Source organism: Choloepus didactylus, chromosome 2, assembly GCF_015220235.1.
Source record: "Choloepus didactylus isolate mChoDid1 chromosome 2, mChoDid1.pri, whole genome shotgun sequence".
Classification (NCBI taxonomy): Eukaryota; Metazoa; Chordata; class Mammalia; order Pilosa; family Megalonychidae; genus Choloepus; species Choloepus didactylus.
The window spans coordinates 92,284,551-92,310,246 of record NC_051308.1 but is presented as its reverse complement, the minus strand read 5'-3'; the positions used below and the strand labels follow the sequence as shown (position 1 = coordinate 92,310,246).

Below are 25,696 nucleotides of genomic sequence, written 5' to 3'. Positions count from 1 at the left end.
TGATTAACTCAACTAGCGCTTGCTACTAATTTTTTTTTTTAAACTTAGGCTGTCTTGTCCATAACACCCTATCATTGAAATAAAATCTTCTTAAGAGGGTTCATCCCTTCACTGCTAATAACTTGCTGTGATTTAAAGGTATGAACTAGTAAACTCTAAAATGCTGTAACAATAAACCCTTAACAACTGTGGGTGCTTTGATATTTCCCTAATTTTAATGGGCCTTAAAATAATTAAAATCATTAATGATCTTCATCTCTGTCCTTTTATGCTATGTTGTTACAAGGTGTAAGCCTTTCTCTTCCCCATGTGTGATAATATTTTCCATAAATGTAGATGGTGCTTCTGAAAAGGTGGGTAAATATTGAACATCTGATTTTGGTGTATTTGTTGATAAATCTACCCAATTCCAGTTATTTGTATTTGTTTTTTTAGAATAATAAAATGAAAACAAAATTATATTGATTGAAATTTTATATGGTTTTAGAGTTGAATCTTTTAAAACCAGATACCATATTTTCATTTTAATGAAAGTGTTAAAATACTGTCAAATGACCAGCATAGGCAGTTTTATTTTAATGCAATTTTATTGAGCTATATTCATCCAGCATAGAAGCCATTCAAAGTATACAATCACTGTTCTCACAGTATCACCTCATGGTTGCGCATTCAGCCCCATGTTCAAATTTAGAATATTTTCATTACTCTAGAAAAGAAATAAAAAGAAAACCCAAATCCTCGCATACTGCTTACCCCTCCCCTTTTAATGATGCATAATATTGTTACAGTACATTTGTTACTTTTGATGAAAGAGTATTAAAATATTACTGTTAACTAAGTCCATAGTTTGCAATAGGTACATTTTTCCCCATATACCACTCTATTATTAACTCCTTATAATAGTGCTATACATCTGCTCTAATTCATGAAAGAACTTTTTTATATTTGTACACTTGATCATGGACGTTGTCCACAGGAGTCACTGTGTTGTACATTCCCATGTTTTAACCTCCAACTTTCCTTCTGATGACATACATGACTCTAAACTTCCCCTTTCTACCATATTCACACACCATTCAGCACTGTTAATTATTTTCACAGTAACATGCTATCACTACCTCTGTCTGTTTCCAAACTTTTAAGTTCACCCTAGTTAAACATTTTGTACATATTAAGCAACTGCTCCCCATTCTCTAACCTCATTCTATATCCTGGTAACCTATATGCTATATTTTATGTCTACAAGTTTACATATTATAATTAGTTCATATTAGTGAGATCATAAAATATTTGTCCTTTTGTGTCTGACTTATTTCACTTAGCATAATGTCCTCAAGGCTCATCCATGTTGTTGTGTGCTTCAAGACTTCATTCCTTCTTACTGCTGAATAATATTCCATCTTATGTATATACCACATTTTGCTTATCTCTTTATCTGATGATGGACACTTGGGTTGTTTCCACCTTTTGGCAATTGTGAATAGTGCTGCTGTGAACATTGGTGTGCAAATGTCTGTTCGTGTCCCTGCTTTCAGATCTTCTGGGTGTATGCCAAATAGCAGGATTGCCAGGTCATAAGGCAACTCCTTATTTAAACCTCCTGAGGAACCGCATAGGCGGTTTTTAAAAAAACAGTCATACTCTCATTTCTATCATGGATGAAACAGCCTTAAAGTCTTTCTTCCAATTATGTACAAGTTGAGAATAATATTGGAGCATGGGGCAATTAGGTGCCCCATAACATTTTGGTAAAAGCAGCCTTTGGAGCCAGACATTCCTGAGTTCATATTCTTCTCTGCACTTAGACCCATGTGGCCTTGGACAAACTGGACCTCGGTTTGCTCAGTTGCATGATGGGAAGATTAGAAAATATCTTTGTAGGATGATTGTGAGAATCAGAAATAATATACATAATGAGGTTTGTAACTTTGTACCAGATGTGTGTCCTGTAAAGACTAGAATCCTTGTTGCCAGTGGGTAGGTGCTGCTTCTCAAAACTTTCAAGAGAAAAAAGTATTAAGTATAAGAAAATTATAAAAGTTATAAAATAAGAGAAATGGAACACTTGGGAAAATTAGTACCTATGGCTAGTTATTCTGGTGACTGTAATGCACAGATTAAGGCTGGGTGTGGTGCGAAGGATTTATCTATAAAACTTTCCTCATAGCCCAGAAGCATCTCCAGCTCCTAGAAGTTTATGCATAGAGAAACAATAGCTTGATGGCATAAATGCATACTTTCATCAGATCTGAAAGGAAACTCAAAACAGCTTTCAATTATATTACTTCCAAATGCTGAAATCCTGCTAATTGTCTTTCTGTGACTTTACTTTTGCTGAGTACTTCAAAACTAACACATGGATGCTTTATAACTCAAAATAATAGAATTGGGTTAGTGTTATAATATGACACAGATCTCTTATCCAGAATCCTTGGGGCCAAGTGTATCTTGAAGGTCAGATTATTTTTTTTATTTTAGAAAGATAATACATTGCATATATCATTATATTTCTCAACACTCCAGTGGGATCCGAAGTAGGACCCTGTAATCAAATACGTTATATTTCTGCAATGGAACAAATGAAAATTCACATCAACTAGATTAAATGAAAGACATAAATAGCCTCATGTCAGATCAGACTTTACTGCCAAATTATCAAAAAACATACAAAACTTTGCAGCTTGCAAGTAAGGGATTATGGACCTGAAAATCTTATTTTTTAGAGTAACCTTATATTTTAAGGGGTCATTTATAGCTTTTTTCCTGATTAACAGAAATGGACTATAATGACTTGAAACCATTTTCTTTATGAACCTGAATATCTGATGTTGATTTGAGTTTGTATAAAAATATTTTTTGCTTATCAAGAGGATTGAAACCAGGGAGCTTGGTGCCCAGCCTGCTGTCTGATGCCAGCTTTTATGGTTGGTGGGGCTGAAACATCCTGCAGGATCCTTGCATGTGGTTTATTCTTTCTGATATCCTTTTAGGGCTGCTGGTTGTAAGAAATTGCTCTGCAGCATCTGTTTTCAAAACACTTTAGAAGGATTTAAGGAAAGCAAAGCTCCTTTTTAAAGTCTAAATCCCAATCATTTTGTCTGCCTAGAAATTTAATGGTCCTATAAGTTGATGCCAGCAAATATTCAAAAAATGTGAGCACGCTGTTAAAGGGCCTAAAGTTGGACTGTCCAAAATTTTAAATTTAAGCTTCATTCATCCATTTACTCATCAAACATGTACTCAGAAACCATGTGTGTCCAAAACCATGGTGGGTGTTAAGAACAGAATGGTGAATAAGTCATGGGCCCTGCCCTCAGGGAGCTTACTGCCCTGCGGAATGAGGATAAGTAAGCGAATTGAAGTTGGCCCACTTTTTCCAGGTGAGCTCCTACTGATCCTTCAGGTCTCACTAAAATGTCACTTTTGCAATAGGCCGGCCCTGATGGCTGGATCTAAAGTCACCTTCCCTCCCCAATGTTTTGCCACTATTTATTACATTTCGTTATTCAAAATCATCCTGTTTACTTCTTTAGTCTTCCTTTGTTAGGACTTAAGCTCCAGTAAAGCTATTTTTGTGATTCTGAAAGCCATGGAGTATCATTTTAAAATTTTACACATAAATGTATTCACATGTTAGGGAGATCATTCTGCCTGCACTGTTGAGAAACGTTTTGCAGGAGGCAAAGACTGGAAAAAGGACACTTGTTAGGAGGCTGTTTCAGACAAGACAATGGTGGTCTGGGCTAGGGTATTTGTACTGGATTTGAGGAAAAGCAGATGTATTCAAGCGATATTAAATAGGAAGAAACCACAAGATTTGGGATGAACTGGATTTTGGGAAAGAGCTGGGGAACTGTCAGGGATGCTATCTAGATTTCTGACTTAGGCAACAGGTAAGATGGTGGTACTTTTCATGGAGGAAGAGTCTTGGTGAGTCACAGTAGGATATAGAACCAGGGAAGGTGATGGCTTAAAACAACAGAAATCTATACTCTCAGTTTCTGGATGTTAGAAGTCTGAAATCAAGGTGGGGGTCATGCTCTGAAGCCTCTGTGGAGGAATCCTTCTCTGTCTCTTCCACCTGTTGGTGGCCCCAGATACCTCTTGGCTTGTGGCTGCATAACTCCATTCTCTGCCTTCATCTTCACATGGCTGTCTTCTTCCAGTGTGTCTGTGTGTCCTCTCCTCTTCTTAGAAGGACACCACTCATTCAATTTAGGGCCCATCCTATATCCATAATGATTTCTTCTCAAGATCCTCAATTAATTACAGCTGTAAAGACTCTATTTCCAAATAAGGTCACATTCTGAGATTCTGGGTAGACACGAATTTTGAGGGGACACTATTCAACACACTACAGTTGCTTTGGGAGACTTGAATATAAATGTCCAGTGCGAAATTGGACAAAAGTGTCTGAATTCAGAAGAGACAGAACTGTTTATTTTCGTAACACTGGGAGCCACTGAAGGTTTTCCAGCAGGTAAGGGATCCCATCTCATTTTTATTTTAGAAAGATCTGTGTGTCAGCCATATAGAATGGTTTGGAGGAGTAAAACTAGAATTGTGGAAATAGGTGAAGATGATTTTGAAGTAATTCATGTAAGAAAATACAAATGTTGGCAGCAGGAGGTATGTAGGAGAAGGGAAAGATTCAAAATATATTAAAAAGATTGAATTGGAAGGATTAATGAGTAGTTGTTGGAAGTAAAGAAGAGTGTTAGGTCATCCTCCCAGGCTCATGGCTCTCAAGATTCATTGACAAAGGCAGTGCAAGAGAAGTAGGAACAGGTTTCAGAGATGAGAGGAGAAGATAATGATTTCAGTTGTGGATATTTTGTTTGTGCCTATTGGAGACATCAGTAGAGCTTGAAGTTCAGGAGTTGTGTAGGCTGTAGATAACAATTTTAGAGTTGTCAATATACACATGGTAGCTGAAACCATGGGGGTAGAAGAGATCACCTTCAAAGGATGAAAGCATAGAGGGAAATATGGGATTTAAAGGATAATGGAGAAAGAAGAGCTGAGACAGAATGAGGAACTGGAAAAAAGACTAAGAAATGACTAAGAAGTAACAAAACTTGGAGTAGTAGAACGAAAGCCAAGGGAAGAGAAAGTCTCAAGGAAAGGGAGTGATCAGTGGTATTAGATGTTTCTGAGAACCCAAGAAACATTGGGCAAGTTGCAGATAGTTGGATTTGTAGAAGACCTGTGCAGTATTGGGTACCACTTAAGGGTCCAGTAGTGGTTCTAGTCCTCTTAGTCTTGTACATTGCTTTTCTATTCCACAGCTAGCTGGACAGTAGTGCAAAACTGAGATAGCTAACAATTTTAAATTGATATCCCAAGGTGGGACTTTTTTTCCCCTAGGGAGGTAGCAGATGAATTAAAGTTCTGAAGAGAGATGGGTTGAAATAAAGGATTATATAATCTAATATGAATGGCCTTGATTTATGTATTAGTCAGTATAGGACAACTAGGTAACAGACAATCCCAGAATTTCAGTGCTTAATGTAATAAAAGTCTAATTCATCCTCCAGTAACAATCCAATGAAAGGCCATCATGGGGGATGGGAGCATCCCTGCTTCACATAGTTAGGGACTTTTTGTTTGTTTGTTTGTTTTTTTTTTTTGCATTTAAGTCTCTGATACATTTTACCTTGTTTTTTTTTTAAGATTTTATTAAGATTTATTCACACACCATACAGTCATCCAAAGTATACAATCAATTGTTATTACCATCATATAGTTGTTCATCACCCCAATCTATTTTTTAACATTATCCTTGTACCAGAAAAAGTGAAAATAAGAATTAAAAAAAAGAGTAAAAAAAGAACACCCAAATCGTCCCCCCCCACCACTCGCCCTATTTTTCCTTTAGTTTTTTGCCCCCATTTTTCTACTCATCCATCCATACATTGGATAAAAGGGGGTGTGATCCACAAGGTATTCCCAATCACACTGTCACCCCTTGTAAGCTACATTGTTATACAATCATCTTCATGCTTCAAGACTGCTGGGTTGTAGTTTGATAGTTTCAGGTATTTACTACTAGCTATTTCAATTCATTAAAACCTAAAAAGAGTTATCCATTTTGTGTGCAAGAATGTCCACCAGAGTGACCTCTCGACTCCATTTGAAATCTCTCAGCCACTGAAACTTTATTTCAGTTCATTTCACATCACCACTTTGTTCAAGATGTTCTCCATCCCATGATGCCAGGTCTAGATTCCTCCCCAGGAGTCATATTCCACTTGCCAGGGAGATTTACATCCCTGGGTGTCTGATCCCATGTAGAGGGGAGGGCAGTGATTTCACCTGCCAAGGTGGCTTAGCTAGAGAGAGAGGGCCACATCTGAGCAACAAAGAAGGATTCAGGAGGAGACTCAGACACACTTATAAGCAGGCCTATCCTTTCCTTTGCGGTAACAGGCTTCTTAGGGCAAGTCCCGTGATAGAGGGTTCAGCACATCAAACCGCCAGTCTTCAGTGTTTGTGAGAACATCAGCAACCATCCAGGTGGGGAAGCCCAACACCTCTACATTTTTCCCCCAGCTCCTCAGGGGTGCTCTGCATATTTTTTTAAATTAACTTTATAAAAAAATTAAAAATAAACAGACAATTAAAAAAATTTCCAACAAAACCAAAACAAAGGAATAAGGAAAAAACAAATAACCTAAAATAACTGCATTACTTCCATAATGTTCCTACTCTACCCAAAGAAAATATTCAGACTGTGACCCAGCAAAGGAATAAGAAAAACAGATAACCTAAGATAACATTTCTATTAACTTGTTCCTACCATACCCACCAGAAATCAATAAACCTTAGTCATTCCTGAGCATTCCAAGAACATTAAATTTACTCTTGGTAGCTTATCTGTTCTTAGTAGGTTATTGTTCCCCCTTCACTATTTGCTATCTATCGCTAGGTCCCCTACATTTTATGTTATAAACCATTTATCTTACATTTTTCAGTGTTCACATTAGTGGTAACTTATAATATTTCTCTTTTTATGCCTGGCTTATTTCACTCAGCATTATGTCTTGAAGGTTCATCCATGTTGTCATATGTTTCATGACATCGTTCCTTCTTACTGCTGCGTAGTATTCCATCGTGTGTATATACCACATTTTATTTATCCACTCATCTGTTGAAGGACATTTGGGTTGTTTCCGTCTCTTGGCAATTGTGAATACTGCTGCTATGAACATTGATGTGCAGATATCTGTTCGTTTCACTGCTTTCAGATCTTCCAGGTATATACCGAGAAGTGTGATTGCTGGATCAAAGCGTAACTCTATATCTAGTTTTCTAAGAAACTGCCAGCCAGACTTCCAGAGTGGCTGAACCATTATACAGTTCCACCAACAATGAATAAGAGTTCCAATTTCTCCATATCCTCTTCAGCATTTGTAGATTCCTGTTTGTTTAATGGCAGCCATTCTAATTGGTGTGAGACGGTATCTCATTGTGGTCTCAATTTGCATCTCCCTAATAGCTAGTGAGGCTGAACATTTTTTCATGTGTTTCTTGGCCATTTGTATTTCCTCTTCAGAGAACTGTCTTTTCATATCTTTTGCCCATTTTATAATTGGGCTGTCTGTGCTATTGTCATTGAGTTGTAGGATTTCTTTATATATGCAAGATATCAGTCTTTTGTCAGATACATGGTTTCCAAATTTTTTTCCCTTTGAGTTGGCTGCCTCTTCACCTTTTTGACAAATTCCTTTGAGGTACAGAAACTTCTAAGTTTGAAGAGTTCCCATTTATCTATTTTTTCTTTTGTTGCTTGTGCTTTGGCTGTAAAGTCTAGGAAGTGTCCGCCTAATGCAAGATCTTGAAGATGTTTTCCTACATTATCTTCTAGGAGTTTTATGGTATTGTCTCTTATGTTGAGGTCTTTAACCCATTTTGAGTTAATTTTTGTGTAGGTTGTGAGGTTGGGGTCCTCTTTCATTCTTTTGGATATGAATATCTAACTCTCTCAGCCCCATTTGTTGAAAAGACTGTTATGTCCCAGTTCAGTGACTTTGGGGGCCTTATCAAAGATCTGTCGGCTGTAAATCTGGGGGTCTATCTCTGAATTCTCAATTTGATTCCATTGATCAATATGTCTATCTTTGTGCCGGTACCATGCTGTTTTGACTACTGTGGCTTTATAGTAGGCTTCAAAGTCAGGGAGTGTAAGTCCTCCCACTTCGTTTTTCTTTTTTAGAATGTTTTTAGCAATTCGAGGCATCTTCCCTTTCCAAATAAATTTGATAACTAGCTTTTCCAAGTCTGTGAAGTAGGTTGTTGGAATTTTGATAGGAAGTCAGGGACTTTTGAATCCTCTTCATTCTTTCAGCAGATTGGAAAGACAAGGAAGCCTGAGGGAGGAAGGTTTACGTGGACCAGTCTGGAAGTGGCACACCTCAATTCTACTCACATACCATTCACCAGAAGTCAGTCATTTGGCCTCAACTATCAGCAAGGGAGATAGTAAAATATGATCTGACCATGCCGCCAGGGAAAAGGAAGAGATGAGAGAGTATTCCTGACTGAAAATTTTAAGGAAATGGGCAAGCCAGGGTGTTCGAGGTTTTACTGAAGTCAGAGAGAATGTGTATTAGTATTAAGTGAAATAGGTGGTAAGATTGGAGGTTGAAGTCAGTGAATGGGATGCTGTATTTTAATGTTTAAAAGGTGAGAGATTGCCACCTGAAATAAAGAGGTGTTATTGGAATAAGAGGGAACAGACCATGCAGGAGGTCCCTGATAAATGATGGTTACAGATGTTTGTGGAATATTGTTTGTCGTCAGAAGGTGGGGCTCCCAGTCACCAGTATGGGCCTCTTCCTTCCCCGCTTCTCACTGTTGCCCCCCACTTCTGTGAGGTGAGAGCAATCACAGCCTGCCAGGTTCCCTCATGGGAGCTTCCCATTGTCTGGCTGTGGAGGATCACCCCTCAGCAAACTATCAAAGTAGGTGGATGGGAGTGGAGATCCGCTGCTCACTCCCTTGCCCAGCGGTTTTGTAGCTGCTGGCCTGGGGGGAGGGGGGAATTCCAGACAGGGAACACACTCACCATGTCCCTCCAGCCACTGTCACTCCTCTGTTTTTTGTCAGGTGTCCCCTCCACATACTGTGGGGAACCCTCTATGGCCGGTCACACCCCAGAAATGCAGTCCCTGGTGTCCTCCAGCCCCTTTCTAGTTTCTCTGATGAAGGAGAAGCCCATCCACCTCACCTACTCTGCCATCTTCCCTCTGTTTATTTTGAAACTGTTTTATTCACACACCATGCAATCCATCCTGAGTGACCAACCTGTAGCTCCCAGTATAATCACATAATTATGCTTTCACCACCACAATCTGATATTTCTTCTCTGTCTTCAATTTGGCATTTCCAGGGTCTTTCTGAACTCTATATCCTTTTCTAGAGTTTCAAACAATTCAGAGTTTGTCCTTTTATTTTTTCATTGAAAACTATGAAAAAAGTATTTTCTCCTCCACCACAAAAAATATGTCAAAATTACTCAAGTATCCAATTTTAGGTAATGGCATCCAGGGACTGATTTTATACATGTACTCTGACAACCACCAGAACCCAATTAGATATGAAAAGCAATGAAACAAATTCTTTGAGGAGGCTGTCACTACCCTCTGTAGTTCAGAGCTTCTTTCCTTTCTAGATAAAGCACTGTTTCAATGATGGCCTCGCATATAATGCAGCTGATAACTTCTCAATCCTTTGGCTGAGGAGGAGGACAAGGAAGAATTGAGCCAGGCAGGAAGGCTCCTCCTCCTCCTCCCCCCTCCTCCTCCTTTTTAAATAGTTCTACTGGCTATACCAGATTGAGAGACAGTTTAGTGCAATGGCTCAGAACTGGGACTATGAAGCCACTGCATGACCATGAGCAAGTTATTTAATCTTTCTGTTCCTCTGGTTTCTAATCTGGAAAAAACTGTTAATAGTAACTGCCTCATAAGGTTGTTGTGAGGATTAAATAAGATAATACAAGTTAGATACCTAGAACAGAGCCTGGCAGTAGTAAGTGTTATATAAAGTGCTTGCTATTATTATTGTTGTTGTTGTTTTATATTTTTATTATTCTTTTACTGTTCAAGGAAAACAGTAACATATTACTTTTATTTTCAAATTGAGCCTTTTTTTCCCCTTTGGAGGTAGGAAGACTGCTACAAAGCAACAATGAAATCTGTATAATCTCTGTTCATGTTTACCTTGCAAACTCTGGCACATATAAGGTACTCAACAAATAACTCTTGAATGAATAAAAAGCAAAGTGTTTCTATCAGTCATATTTTCTCAATTATTTGTTTTTATAAACACAGAGATAAATACATGGAAAAACTTTAGAGCTGAATGGCATACATTATTTTTCAATCAAGAGTTAAAAAATCTTTTTTAAAAAGGTCATAGATTTAAGTGGAGATGATAACTTTCTAATTTAAAAAAATGATCTTGGTAAATCTATTGTTCATTTAGGGCACGTTGATCTTTATTCAGTACATTATGGTTATGGCCCCATTTTTCCAACAGGTATGGTTAATGGACTAATTTTTGAGGACATCTTTCTGAGTACAGAACAAAAAAAATGCCCTCTCCCTTCCCCCATATAGTTGAATAAGGTCCTTAAGACTGTAAGAAGATAAAAGCATTTCAGAGGTTCTTGTAGTTTAACATGTATTTTTAATGGATATCAAACATTTTCACAGCCAGTCAGCAGTTCTTTATCAAGTTCTTTTAACTAGGAAGGTGCTTATAAAGGAGTTAATAAGTGTTTGGTCTGTCTCTCTATTTATCCTCAAGGTAGCCAATTTTAATGAAAACCTTATCATTGTTAAAACTGGTTTTATATGACTTTTGAAAATAACTGAAATAAGAATTCTCAAATATTTATGGCAAGATATGATAAGTATATAGTTTTGAGAATGTATAATGTTTGTATCTATACATTATACATTATATAGTTGTCGCTTAGCAAAGAAATTGAAAGGTAATTTTTATTGGATATATTGATTGCTTTTCAGGAACACATTTCGAAAATTATGCAATTCAAGTCAGTGTGAATATAATTTGACTTGCCAATATGTGTATATATCACAATTATTCTAGAATGTACCATTTGGTAAAATGACTTCTGTTGTTCATAACTGTTTGTTTCCTGTTAGGATAGCATAGCATTGCTGGTTGCCCCTTAATGTGAAATTTAAATCCTTAACTTTATAAAGTAAAGGCTAATCACTCTGAGGCTTCCATTTTCCTTGGTGAATTATCTTCCTGGGGAAGTCTGAGTCAAGGTGTCAGTAGGGCCACACTCCCTCTGAAGGCTGTGGGGAGGATCCCTCTGTGGCTCCTGGAGTTCCTTGGTTAGTGGTGGCATATTCTAATCCCTGCCTCTGTTTTCACGTGCTGTTTTAGTTTTCTTGGCAGCTCAAGCAAATATCATGCAATGCTTTGGCTGAAACAATGGGAATTTATTTGCTCACAGTTTCGGGGCTAGGAAAAAGTTCAAATCAAAGTGTCATCAAGGCCGTGCTTTCTTCCTGAAGACTGGCAATCTGGAGCTGCCTGCTAATGGTCCTTGGTCCTGGGCACCTCTGTCACATGGCAGTGCACATGTGGCCTCTCCTAATCTCTGCCTTCTCTTCAGGGCCCTGTTGATGTCCAGCTTCTGGCTGCTCCCTCTGTGGCTTTCTCTCCATATGTCTAAATTTCATTCTGTTTGTAAAGGACTCCAGTAATAGGATTAAGACCCATCCTGATTGAGTTGGGCTACACCTTAACTGAAGTACCCTCCTCAAAATGTCCTACTTAAGATTAGTCCATTCTTGCAGGAATAGATTAACTTTAAGAACGTGTTTTTGCGGGGTACAGAGCTCCAAACCACCATACATGGCTTCCTCTCACTGTGCTTCTATATGTCCTTTCCTCTTCTTATAAGAACCCCTGTCATTGGATTTAGGGTCTACCTAATCCAGTATGACTTCATTTTGACTTAACTTAATTTCATCTGCAAAGACCCTATTTCCAAATAAGGTCACATTTGAGGTTCTGAGTGGACATGAATTTGGGAAGGATACTGTTGACCCCACTATACTTGGCCCTTACGGATTTTCTTTTCTTCTTTCTTTCCTCTTTCTTCCCCTCCTTCTCCTCTTCCTCCTCCTTCTTTTTATGATTTGTTTTAACAAGACTTTACCTAGGATTTAGCTATATAATATATTGATGCACCTTAATTATTTATTAATCTAATAATTTGTAAATTAGACAATTGGAGTTTTAAAAGGCATTTTCTTTCAGCTGTTTTGAGAAAATACTGATACCTTCCTTTGTTGAGATAAAGCAATAGTATGCTATCGTTTTGTATAGCATTGCTAACAGATTATTTTGATTCAAGCATTGCTTCCTGAGAACTTATTTATTGTCCTCAAAACTTTGTAGCTTTTATATACTTTATCATAAGGAAAAATTAAACATTCAATACTTTTTTATCACATTTTTTATTGGGATTGTTCACATACCCTACAATTATCCAAAGATCCAAAGTGTACAATCCCAGTACCCCCAGTACCATCAAATAGCTGTGCATCCATCACCATAATTTTTTTTTCAATTTTTAGAACATTTTCATTGCTCCAGAAAAGAAATAAAGACAAAAAAAGGAAACTCAAATCCTCCCATATCCCTACCCAACCTTCCCCATTGTTGTATAGTACATTTGTTGCTGTTTATGAAAGAATGCTAAAATACTGCTAACTGTAGTATATAGTTTGCAACAGGTGTAATTTTTCCCTATATGTTCCACTATTATTAACTTCTAGTTGTAGTGCATACATTTGTTCTGGTTCATGAGAGAGATTTCTAATATTTTTACACTTAATCACAGACATTGCCCACCACAGGGTTCACTATTTTATACATTCCCATCTCTCAACCTCCAGCCTTCCTTCTGGTGACATGCATGACTGTGAGCTTCCCCTTTCCACCACCTTCATGCACCATTTAGCACTGCTAGCTATTCTCAAATGTGGCATCATCTCTGTTCGTTTCTAAACATTTAACTTCAACCTAGTTGAACATTCTGCTCATAATAAGCAACCACTCCCCATTCTTTAGCTTCGTTCTATATCCTGATAACTTACATTTCATGTCTATGAGTTCATGTATTATAATTAGTTCATATCAGTGGGACCCTAAATATTTGTCCTTATGTATCTGACTTATTTCACTCAGTATATTGCCCTCAGGGTTTCTTCATCAACCCATTTTTTTAAGATGGTTTTATACACACCATAGATTCCATCCTAAGCAAACAATTGATGGTTCCCTGTATAGTCACATATTTATGTATTTACCACCCTCACCACTATCTATATAAGGACATCTCCATTTCTTCTGTAAAGAAGGAGGAAGAGTCAAAGAAGTTAGAGAGGAGAAAGAAAAAGAAAAAAGAAAGAGAGAGAGAGAAAAAAGAAAACATGACAACTAGAAAGCAGCAAAAGGAAAGATAACATTAAACTAAAGTAGAATAAAGAGTCAGACAACATCACCAATGCCAGGATTCCCAACCCTTCCCCTATTCTGCCCTCCCCCCATATGCATTTAGCTTTGGTATATTGCTTTTGCTATATTAAAGGAAGTATAATACAATGTTTCTGTAAATTATAGTCTCTAGTTTGTATCGATTGTATTTTATCCCCAGTCCCACCCTATTTTTAACACCTGCAATGTTGACATTCATTTGTTCTACCACATGTAAAGTCATATTTGTACCTTTTATTACAATCGTTGCACACCCTAGGTTTCAAGGAATTATACAGTTCCAGTCTTCATCTTTCCTCTTTCATTCTGGTGCCCCACATGGTCCTAACCTTCCTCTGTCAACCATATTCACAGTCATCTTTGTTCAGTGTACTTACATTGCTGTGCTACTATCTCCCAAAATTGTTTTCCAAACATCCCACTCCTGTCTTTTCCTTTCTGTCTGCAGTGCTTCCTTTAGTGTTTCCTGTAGAGCAGGTATCTTGTTCACAAATTCTGTCCTTGTCTATATGTCAGAGAATATTTAAGCTCTCCCTCATATTTGAAGGACAGTTTTGCCAGATATAGGATTCTTGGTTGGTGGTTTTTCTCTTTCAGTATCTTAAGTATATCACCCCACTTCCTTCTTGCCTCCATGGTTTCTACTGAGAAATCTGCACATAGTCTTATCAAGCTTCCTTTATGTGTGATGGATCGCTTTTCTCTTGCTGCTTTCAGGATTCTCTCTTTATCTTTGATGTTTGATAATCTGATTATTAAGTGTCTTGGCATAAACCTATTCAGATCTATTCTGTTTGGGGTATGCTGTGCTTCTTGGATCCGTAATTTTGTCTTTCATAAGAGGTGGGAAATTTTCATTGATTATTTTCTTTATTATTGCTTCTGCCCCTTTTCCCTTCTCTTCTCCTTCTGGGACACCCATGGCAAGCACATTCCCACATTTTGTTTTGTCCTTAAGTTCCCGGAGATGTTGCTTATATTTTTCCATTCTTTTCTCTATCTGTTCTTTTGTGTGTAGGCTTTCAGGTGCCTTGTTCTCCAGTTCCGGGGTGTTTTCTACTGCTTCTTGAGGTCTGCTGTTGTATGTTTCCATTTTTCCTTTTGTCTCTTGTGTTGTGCCTTTCATTTCCATAGATTCTGCCAATTGCTTTTTCAAACTTTGGATTTCTGCCCTATGTATCCCAGTGTTTACTTTATAGCATTTATCTCTTTTGACATATCTTCCCTAAACTTTTTGAATTGACTTAGCATTAGTTGTTTCAGTTCCTGTATCTCAGCTGAAGTGGATGTTTGTTCCTTTGACTGGGCCATAACTTTGTTTTTCTTAGTGTAGGTTGTAGTATTCTGTTGTCTAGACATCTGGTTTCCTTGGTTACCCCAACCAGGTTTTCCCAGACCAGAACAGGCTCAGGTCCCAGAAGGAAGAAATATTCAGTATCTGGTTTCCCTTATGGTATCTTAGAGGATTGACACACCCTGTGCTTTTCTGCCCAGCAGGTAGCACCTGTCAGCCTATTTCTCCAGACTGGTATAAGGAGGTGTGGCCTGTGGCTGTTTTCCCCCAGGCTGTGGGGTCTGGTTCTGAATGGAACCTTGCATTGATCAGTCCACATTTGCCTATTAAAACCCCAGTTGGAACTGGGCTGAAGTATATTCACTTGTTCAGAGAGTGCTGCTCTCTAATACAGTGAGGCTTTGTAGTTCAGGCTGCCTTTAGGGAGGGGCTCTTAGCTCGGGTCTGCAGTTTTTACTTACAGATTTTATGCTGTGATCTCAGATTTTATGCTCTTACAGATTTTATGCTCTGGGGGGACTAACTAACTTCCACTCCTCTCTATACCACCATCTTCTCTCTCCCAGCATTCAATACTTTTTAATGGCAATATGCCAACTCCCCTTTTTCTCTTGCATTTTTGCCTAATCTCCTCTCCATTCTCACCTCATCTTTTAAGAAAGAGCAGGAGTGGGGGGTGGGCAAAGGTGAGGAGATGGAACAGACAGAAAGAGAGATGGACCCATGAAATTCCACCAACAAGATGTGGAACTATAAATCCATTTTAAAGTTTTGGAAATTTACATTTTTGAAACCAGAGAAGTAGGCAAGTTGTATTTACTTAAAAAGAAAAAAAAGTGAAGAAAGGAATGACTGTCCACTCTCATCAGTTCTATAGAAAATTTAACAGTTAACATTGATTGACTGCTTCAGGTGCAGTTTTTGGTGCTCTACACACAGTAAGTCACTTTCTCTTCCCAACAACCTTATGGGGTAAGTACCCCCCCACATTTTTTTTTTAACAGATAAGGAAACAATGAGGCATGGAGAGATCAAGTAATGTGCCCAGTCACACAGATCATAAATGACAATGCCAGAATTCAAATCAGGCAATTTGATTCTAGATCTTGTTCTCTTAATCAGAATGTTTAACCACTGCCTCGAATAGTGTATAATTTGCATTAAGAATCTTGTTTAATAATTGTAATTATGGGAAGTCACTTCATTTAAATTCATTGGCTATTATTTTTATTGATTACTTCCTCAAAAAATTTCTTATACTAAAGTTGTTAGATCCTGAAAAGAATGAAGTTGGATGTATATTAAATAATCTGATTAAAAATGAAAAACTATAATAGCTTTTGGAATTTGTCTCCCTTTATCCCTTAATTCTATGTAAATATCTCCAAAGGGACCAATCACTAGCTTATAAAATGCAACAATCATTATTTTAATTAACTAGACAGAGAATGGAGTCCATAAAAGCCACACTTAGTGAAATGTGTGGTCTGCTAATTTATTCTGCCTCTTTTAAATGTAGAGTTCTATTTGGTGTAGCATTTCCTAGTACATCTGTTATGATTTTTTACAAAAAATACACAGATGTGCTTATTGTATTTTATAGTTAATTTGCATCTTAATTGAAGGTTTTGTGCTTAAAATCAGTAAGTGAAAAGAAAATGCTATCTAGTCAAAATTACCTTGAAAAATCCCTTTAATAGTGAGAATCTGGTCTTTCCTTGGGCCAGGAGAGTCTGGGCCTTGTCACCAGGGGAAAGGGAACTGTGTGAACAAATGACTTTTTCCTTCTGTCTCTATCCATCCTGCTGTCCCACAACTGCCCTTCTTCCTTCCCTTCTATCTTTTTCTCCCTCTCTCATCATCTCTGCCTCTCTACAAAGCATTGGTATGTTTGATTTCAAGTCAGCTGAAATCCTGTATGATTTGAATTCCTTGGAATTTTTACAGCATATTTTAGTTTTAATATCTCCTATTGGAGAAGCTATTATTTGATTAGCCACTGTAGTTTCAGACCTGAACATTCTCTTGAATTAACAGATAGCATCTTAACTCTCAATGTCTTCCTGTTCCCAACTAGTTTCAATGTTTATGGACACTGGAATTATATCAGTTCCTTGGTTCTGGATGAGTGGTTCTCACTGTTTTAATTTCCACTTCTTTAAGTATTGTGGACTCTACATCTCTAGACAAGAAGCTTCCACTTAATTCCTACACAGCTACATTGGTGGCAGAGGGGATCCATATCATAGGCAGAGGGGATCTACATACATAGGCAGAGGGGATCTATTTCAGCCTACCCCAAAGATTGCAGGTTTTCTCTCTCTGGGCAGATCTATCACATGCCAAACCCATAGCCCTTTGCTTACCCCACCTCTTCCTGCTCCTGATTTCATTGGTGAAAAATGCCAGTGTTTAGCTCCTGGATCTCACCTGTGGTTACTGCAGCTTCAATGTAGTAAAGGTTGCTCTCATTTCCATCTCTTACCAGCTAGTCCATCATCTAGTCCTTTGGTCAGAGATTTCTTACATAGTTGGTCAAGATTGATATAGAAACTAGAGCTGTTACTATAAAAAAAGCAGAATTCACTCTTCAAACCTTTAGTTCTTGTCTCAGTCCTTGCCTTATGTGCAATGTATAGCTGATTTAGCACAAAGTACCAATGTAACATATGATTTTGAACTTAAAATTTTCGTTTAAGTTATATAAGAAATATAGGGATTCTTATTGGGAAAAACTAATGCAGATAGAGTAAATATGCCCTTGACACCCACCCAGTCCCTCTCACTTCTGTAGGGATAACGATGGTTACATCATTTTGTAGTGTATATTCATATATACATACAAATACAAATATTTGCTTGCATACACACATAAAGACACATGCATAGTTTTGTAAGTTTCTAAAAAGTAAAAAAAAAAAAAAGGTCACATTTTGTATCTTCTTTGCACTAGGATTGTAAGTTTCACAAAGACAAGGATTTTTGTCTCTTTTGTTCATTATATATCCCTAACATCTAGAACCTGGTCCTAAGTAGGTACTAAATAAATATACAGAAAGTTGAACTTGCTTTATCCACTAAATGAAATGTCTTGGAGATCTTTCCTTGTAAGCATACAGACAGATCTACCTTCTTTTAACTGCTATATAATGTTCCACAGTATAGACCTGCCATAGTTAATTTAACCCTGCCTGTAAGAACAGGCATTGGTGTTGTTTCCAATTTGTCCAAAACAGCTGAACCAGTTTATAGACCAAGACTATATATGAGATTGTATGATCCCCAGTACTGGGTATTATATTTTATATATTTTTTGAAAATCTGTTGGAAAGAATATATCATTGTTTTGATTTGCATTTTAGTTATTGTACATTATGGAACAACCTTCCACATATTTAGTAGGTATTTGTTTCCCTTCTCCTATAAAATATCTGATCATGTCCTTTGCCCATTTTTGGAGGGATGATGTGTTTTTCTTCTTGATTTTTAAGATTTTTCTATTTAATTTTTTTTTATTAAAGAAGTTGTGGTTTACAGATAAATCATGTAAAAATTACAGTGTTCCCATGCACCTCCTGTCGTTGACACTTTGCATTAGTGTAGTACCTTTGTTACAGTTGATGAAAGAATATTAAAATTGTATTATTGCCTATAGTGCATAGTTTACATTACATGTATTTTTCCATATACCACCCCATTATTGACACTTCGTATTAGTTTGTGCATTTGTTATAATTCATGAAAGAACATTTTTATACTTGTACCATTATAGGCCTTTGTTTACAATAGGGTTTGCTGTATTATGGTGTACTATGTTTTATCTTTTAATTTTTATTCCAGTAACATACATATGACCTAAAATTTCCTCTTTTAACTTCATTCACATATAGAATTCAGTGTGCTTAATTACACTCACAGTAATGTGCTACCATCACCACCATCCATATCCAAAACTTTACAATAAACATAAATATAAATTCTGTACAAATTAAGCAAATTTTCTACCCCCAACTCAGTCCCTGGTAACCAATAATCTAGATTCTAACTCTATGAATTTGCTTATTCAAGTTATTTCATGTCAGTGAGATCTCATAGTATCCTTTTGTGTCTGGCTTATTTCACTCAGCATGTCTTCAAGGTTCACCACATTGTTGGATGTATCAGAACTTCATTCATTTTTGTGGCTCAATAATATTCCATTACATGTATATACCACATTTTGTTTCTCCATTCTTTGGTTGGTGGACATTGGGTTGCTTCCATCTTTCTGCAATTGTGATAACTGCCTCTGTGAACACTGGTGTGCAAATATCTGTGTGAGTTCCTGCTTTCAATTCTTTTGGGTATATACCTAGTAGGATTGTCAGGTCATACGGTATTTCTATATTTTGCTTTCTGAAGAACTGCCAAACTGTCTTCAGCAGTGGCTGCATCATTTTTCATTGCCACCAGCAAAGAATGAGTGTTCCTATTTCTCCACATCCTCTCCAACACTTGTACTTTTCTGTTTTTTTTTTTTTAATAGTAGCCATTCTAGTGGTTGTGAAATGGTATCTCGTGGTTTTGATTTGCATTTCTCTAAAGACTAGGGATGTTGGGCACTTTTTCATGTGTTTTTTAGCCATTTGTATGTTCCCTTTGGAGAAATGTCTGTTCAAGTCTTTTGCCTATTTTTAATTGGGTTGTCTTTTTGTTATTGAGTTGTAGGATTTCTTTATGTATTCTGTATATTAAGCCCTTATCAGATATGTGATTTCCAAATATTTTCTCCCATTGAGTAGGCTGTCTTCAATTTTGTGATAAAATCTTTGTATGCCCCAAAGTTTTCAGTTTTGAAGAGGTCCCATTTATCATTTTTTTGTGTGTGTGGCTTGAGCTTTAGGTGTAAAGTCTAAGACACCATTGCCTAACAAAGGTCCGGAAGACACTTCCCTACATTTTCTTCTAAGAGTTTATAGCCCTGTTCTTATATTTAGGTATTTGATCCATATTGAGTTAATTTTTGTATATGGTGTGAGATAAGGGTCCTCTTTCATTCTTTTGCATGGATATCCCAGTTCTCCCAGTATCATCTGTTGAAGAGACTGTTCGTTCCCAATTGAGTGGATTTGTCAGCCATGTCAAAAATTAATTGGCTGTAGATGTGAGGGTCTATTTCTGAACTTTCAATTCTATTCCATTGATTGATACTTCTATCTTTGTGCTAGTACCAGGCATTCTGACCACTGTAGTTTTGTAATAAGCTTTAAAGTCAGGAATTGTGAGTCCTCAAACTTTGTTTTCTTTTTCAAGATGTTTTTGGCTGTTCAGGGCTCTTTACTCTTCCAAATAAATTTGATAATTGGCTTTTCCATTTCTGAAAATTGGTACTTTCATTGGGATAGCATTGGATCTGCAAATTGTTTTTGGTAGAATTTACATCTTAACCATATTTAATCTTCCAGTCCATGAACAGGTTATGTCCTTCCATTTATTTAGGTCTTCTTTAATTTCTTTTAACAATGTTTTGTTTTTTTCTGTGTATAAGTCCTTTGCATCCTTGGTTAAATTTATTCCTAGATATTTGATTCTTTTAGTTGCTCTTGTAAATGGAATATTTTTCTTGACTCACTCCTCAGATTGCTCCTGATTGAAACACTACTGATTTTTGCATGTTGATCTTATACCTACCACTTTACTGAATTCATTTATTAGCTCTAGTAGATTTGGTGTTGATTTTTCAGGACTTTCTTTCCATATGTAGAATCAAGTCATCTGTAAATAGTGAAAGTTTTACTCCTTCCTTTCCAATTTGGATGCCTTTTATTTCATTTTTTTGACTGACTGCTCAGGTTAGAACTTCCAGTACAATGTTGAATAACACTGGAGACAATGTGTATTCTGTCTTGTTCCAGATCTTAGCGGGAAAGCTTTCCATTTTTCACCATTGAGTATAATGTTAGCTGTGGGTTTTTCATATATGCCCTTTATCATGTTGAGGATGTTTTGTTCTATTCCTAATTTTCTAAGTGTTTTTATCAAGAAGGGGTGCTGGGTTTTTTTCTGAATGCCTTTTCTGCATCAGTTGAGATGATCATGTGGTTTTTTTCCCTTCAATTTTATAACATGGTGTATTATACTAAGTGATTTTCTTATGTTGAACCATTCTTGCATACCTGGGTTAAATCCACTTGATCATGGCGTATAAATTTTTTTAGTATGCTGTTTGATTTGATTTGCAAGTATTTTGTAGAGGATTTTTACATCTATCTCCATAACATAAATTGGTCTGTAATTTTCTTTTCTTATAGTATCTTTATCTAGCTTTGGTATTAGGGTCATGTTGGCCTCATAGTAGTTAAGTAATATTCCCTGCTGTTCAGTTTTTTGAAAGAGTTTGAGCAGGATTGGTATTAATTCTTCTTGGAATGATTGTTAGAATTCATCTGCTTGTGAAGTCATCTTGTCCTGGGTTTTTCTTTGTTGGAAGGTTTTTGATGACTGATTCAACCTCTTTACTTGTAATTGGTTTGTTGAGAGCTTCTATTTCTTCTAGAGTCAGTGTGGGTTGTTTATGTGTTTCTGGGAATTTGCCCATTTCATCTAGGTTGTCTAATTTGTTGGCATGCAGTTGTTCATAGTATACTCTTATGATCCTTTTTATTTCTCTGAGGTCAGTAGTAATGTTCCCTCTTATTTCTGATTTGCATCTTCTCTCTTCTTTTTCTTTGTCAGTCTAGCTAAGGATTTGTCAACTTTATTGAGCTTTTCAAAGAACCAACGTTTGGTTTTGTTAATGCTCTCTATTGTTTTTTTATTCTCAATTTCATTTATTTCTGTTCAAATCTTTGTTACTTCTTTCCATTGACTTGCTTTGGGTTTAGTTTTCTATTACTTTTCTAGTTCCTCAAGGTGTGCAGTTATGTCTTTAATTTTAGTTCTTTCTTCTTTTTTAGTGTAAAAAAGAATTATAAATTTCCCTCTCAGCACTGCCTTTGCATTATCCCATAAGCTTTCATATGTTGTGGTCTCATTTACAGTCATCTCAAGATGTTTACTGATTTCCCTTGTACTCACTGATGGTTTAAGAGAGTGTTATTTAACTTCCTTAAATTTGTGGATTTTCCAGTTCTCTGCCTGTTATTGATTTCCAGCTTCATTTCATTATGATCAGAAAAGATGGCTTCGTATAACTTCAATCTATTGAGACTTGTTTTGTGTACCAACATATGTTGTTCTGTTTTGCTAATGCTGCCGTTTAGCACAATACTAGAAATTGATTGGCTTTTATAAAGGGGTTTATTTGGTTACACAGTTACAGTCTTAAGGCCATAAAGTGTCCAAAGTAAGGCATCAATAGAGTATCTTCACCAAAGGATGGCTGTTGGTATCCAGAAAACCTCTCTTAGTTCAGAAGGCACGTGGCTGGCGTCCGCTTGCTCCCAGATTGCATTTCAAAATGGTGTTTTCTGAAATGTTGCTCTAGGGGCATATTGTCCTCTCTTAGCTTCAGCTCCTCTTCAAAATGTCAGTCTCAGTTGCTCTGAGGTCCTTCTCTCTGTGAACTCCTTTATGTGACTCCAGTGATTCAATTAACACCCACCCTGAAAGGGCAGGGTAACACCTCCATGGAAATTATTCAATCAGACATTTCACTCACAGTTGATTGAGTCACATCGCCAAGGAAACACTTAATCAAAGGATACCAACCTAATCAACACTAATACATCTGCCTCCATGATTGCATCAAAAATAATGGTGTTTTGGGGGCCATAATACATCCAAACTGGCACATATGTTCTAGCCTGAAGAATGATTCAAGTGCAGTTGTTAAGAAGGTATATCCTGCTGTTTGGGGGTGCAGTGTTCTGTATATTTCTATGAAGTCTAGTCCATTTATCATATTATTCAAGTTCTCTGTTTCCTTATTATTCTTCTGTCTAGATGTTCTATCTGTTGCTGAGAGTGGTATATTGAAGTCTCCAACTATTATTGTAGAGGTGTCTGTTTTTCCCTTCAGTTTTGCCCATTTGCCTCACGTGTTTTGGGGCACTGTTAATAGATGAATATATATTTATGATTGTCATTTATTTTTGATGGGTTGCCCCTTTTGTTAATATATAGTGTCCTTCTTTGTCTTTTATAACAACTTTGGACTTACAGTCTCTTTCGTCTGATATTAGTATAGCTACCCCAGGTCTTTTTTGGTTACAATTTGTGTAGAATATCTTTTTCCATCCTTTCGCTTTCAACCTATTTGTGTCTTTGGGTCTAAGGTGAGTCTCTTGTAAACAACATATGATTGCATCATGCTTTTTTTGCCTTTTTTAAATGCAATTTTATTGAGATATACTCATACCCCATGTAATTCATCCAAAGTATACAATCAGTGGCTCACAGTATCATTGTATAGTTGTGCGTTCATCACCACAATCAATTTTCAAACATTTTCATTACTCCAAAATAAAGAAAAAAATATAAAAATATATAAAAAAATGCAAAAGACCATCCAAACCATCTAATGCTGCTGTTAATGCAAAATACCAGAAATGGACTGGCTTTTATAAAGGGGCTTATTTGGTTACAAATTTGCAGTCTGAAGGCCATGGAAATGTTCAAATTAAGGCATCAACATGAGTTGGCTTTAAGGAAGGCCAATGGTTTCCAGAAAACCTCTGTTAGATGAGAAGGCATATGGCTGGCATCTGCTGATCCTGGGTTGTGTTCCAGCTTCTCTCTCAGCCTCTGTGCATTCTTCAAAATGTTACTCATGGGGCGTTTTGTCCTCTCTTAGCTTCTCTGGAGCAAATTCTACTCTAGCATCTTCAAAGTGTCAGCAAAAGTCTGCTTTCAACAGCTGTTTTCAAAATGTCTCTCAGCTGCTCTGAGCTTCTTCTGTTTGTGAGCTTTTTTAAGGGCTCCAGTGGTTAAATCAAGACCCACCCTGAATGGGTAGGGTCCATGTCTCCATGGAAATAATTTAATCAAAGATTTTGCCCAAAGATAATTGAGTCACATCTGCATGGAAACACTCAATCAAAAGATTCCAACCTAATCAACACTAATATGTCTGCCCCCACAAGATTGTATTAAAGAATATGGCTTTTTCTGGGGGACATACTATATCCAAACCAGCACGTCATCCCATATCCCTGATCCCCCACATTATTTATATATTTTTGCCATTATTTTATTACTCATCTACCCATACACTGATTAAAGGGAGTGTCAGTCACTGGGTTTTCAGTATCACATGGGCACCTGGTAAAAGGTATATACTTATACAATTATCTCTAGAATCAAGTCTTCTGGGTCACCATTCAACAGATTCAGGTGTTTCTTTCTAGCTGTTCTATACACTATAAACTAAAAAGAAGTATCTGTATAATGCATAAGAATAACCTCCAGATTGACTTCTCGACTCTATTTGAGATCTCTTTGCCACTGAAACTTTATTTTGTTTCATTTCTTTTCCCCCTTTTGGTCAAGATGGCACTCTCAATCCCATGATGCCAGAACCAGGTTCATCACGACCTACTTCTAAAAGTGAAAAGAAGGATACTAGACAGATCTTTTTTAAATAATGAGAAAAAACTTTATGTCAGACATGAAAGAGTATCTATGGCATATGGTTTAGTGAAAACAGGAAACCATAAAACAATACACACACACATACACACACATACACTTCATTTTAAAAAATTCAGTCAAATCAATGTGAAGATATCTGAAAGGATACACAGCCCTAGGGTATAGAATCAGGAGGAATACTTACTCTTTATTACATGTACTTTGATATTGCTATTTTTACCACAAGCTTTTTCTAGTATTGTAAATTAAACATATTTATCATTAAAAATATTTAAGGCAGTAGTAGGAATTGCTATATAATAAGACAAGAGTCTAATTACCCTTTCTGTGAGTTGCATTCTTTTTTTACATGTCCTATAAACACATATAAATGTATTCCATAATTCTAATTTTGAGGAATTTGACAAATTAATATATTTCATAGAGAATCATTGATAATATCTATTTATTCAGTTTTCATCTTAAAAACATTTAAATTATTTGGAAACCTTTAGTCTGCTCTCAATGATTTTAGAAAGCGCTTCTCTAAACCTTCGTTTTTTAAAAAAATTCAGTTTATTGAGACATATTCACATACCATACACTCATCTATGGTGTACAGTTGTTCACAGTACCATTATATAGCTGTGCATTCATCACCACAATCAATTTTTGAACATATTCCTTACCACACACACAAAAGAATAAGAAAAAAAGTTAAAGTAAAAAAGAATACCCAAAACATCCTATAACCCCAATCCCTCCCTATTATTCATTTACTTTTTTTCCTTACTTTTCTACTCATCTGTCCATATACTGTATAAAGGGAGTGGGAACCTCAAAGTTTTCACCATCACACGGTCACACAATGTAAGCTATATAGTTATACAGTAGTCTTCAAGAATAAAGGCTACTGGGTTGCAGTTCAACAGTTTCAAGTATTTCCTTCTAACTATTCCAAAACACTAAAAACTGAAAAGGGATATCTATATAATGCATAAGAATAACTTCCAGAATGACTTCTTGACTCTATCTGAGATCTCTCGGTCACTGAAGCTATTTTGTTTCATTTCTCTTCCTCCTTTTGGCCCAAGAAGCCTTTCTCAATCCCACAATGCTAGGGTCACGTTCATCCCTGTGAGTCATGTCCCATGTTGCCAGGAGGTTTTACACCCCTGAGAGTCATAATCCATGTGTGTGGGGGGGTGGGGGGTGGGGGGTGGGCAATGAGTTTACCTGCAGGAAGGCCACATCTGAAGAACAAAAGAGGTTCTCTGGTGGTGACACTTAGCACAGTTTTAAGTA

General features: G+C 36.8%; 1 protein-coding gene across 10 annotated transcripts in view; it reads left to right on the top strand.

Annotated features, from left to right (window-relative positions):
* Positions 1-25,696, top strand: part of DNM3 (dynamin 3) — a 615,582-nt gene that overhangs the window by 269,640 nt on the left and 320,246 nt on the right. The gene's annotated exons all lie outside the window — the stretch shown is intronic.